At 42.1% G+C, this 675-nt stretch overlaps 1 non-coding gene across 1 annotated transcript; it reads left to right on the forward strand.

Moving 5' to 3' along the window:
• Nucleotides 1-237: 237 nt before the first annotated feature.
• Nucleotides 238-358, forward strand: LOC115071724. The gene has a single exon (XR_003850811.1). It is a non-coding gene; the product is annotated as a small nucleolar RNA SNORA44 (small nucleolar RNA).
• The last annotated feature ends 317 nt before the right edge of the window (nucleotides 359-675 follow it).

Here is a 675-nt window from a genome sequence, read left to right on the forward strand (position 1 = left end):
CGGGACTGATTACGCCTTTCCCAAAGTGTTACTCCAGAGTGTAGAGGGGAGAGGTAAGCATCTGTTTCTACTGCTTGAAGGATGATAAACAGGTTCACATCAATCAAGCTGCACAGTTTGAACTGACATGTAAGACGCTCCTCTGGGAGTGACTTTTCTTATTTTTTTCCAACTGAACCTGTCATTTCTTTCTTTTCATATTTCTTCAACTGCAATCAAGGCATAACAGTGAATTTAAAATATGTAAATCAGGGCTGCGGCCATGGGCTCTCCAGCTGCATGCCCCAGCAATGTGGAGAGACTTTGACAGCTCGGGTCAGCCCAGTACCTGCAGCTGTCACTCGCCTTTCCTATAGACATCAGGAAAAATAAATAAGTAAAATATGTAAATCAAACATTTCTTTAAAAGACAGATGTTGGGAAGTAATCTAGCCCACAGAAGGCAGATTTATTTATTTTAACTGATTGATGTTTTCTTTCTTTCTTTCTTTCTTTCTTTCTTTTTTTTTTTTTTTTTTTTTTTTTTTTTGGTCTTTTTGAGACAGGGTCTCCCTGTAGCCCCAGTTGTCCTGGAACTCACTATGTAGACCAGGCTGGCCTTGAACTCACAGAAATCTGCCTGCCTCTGCCTCCCAAGTGCTGGGACTACAGGCGTGCGCCACCACTCTCAGGTCT

Source organism: Nannospalax galili, unplaced genomic scaffold (genome assembly GCF_000622305.1).
Source record: "Nannospalax galili isolate Female #2095 unplaced genomic scaffold, S.galili_v1.0 scaffold841, whole genome shotgun sequence".
Taxonomy (NCBI): domain Eukaryota; kingdom Metazoa; phylum Chordata; class Mammalia; order Rodentia; family Spalacidae; genus Nannospalax; species Nannospalax galili.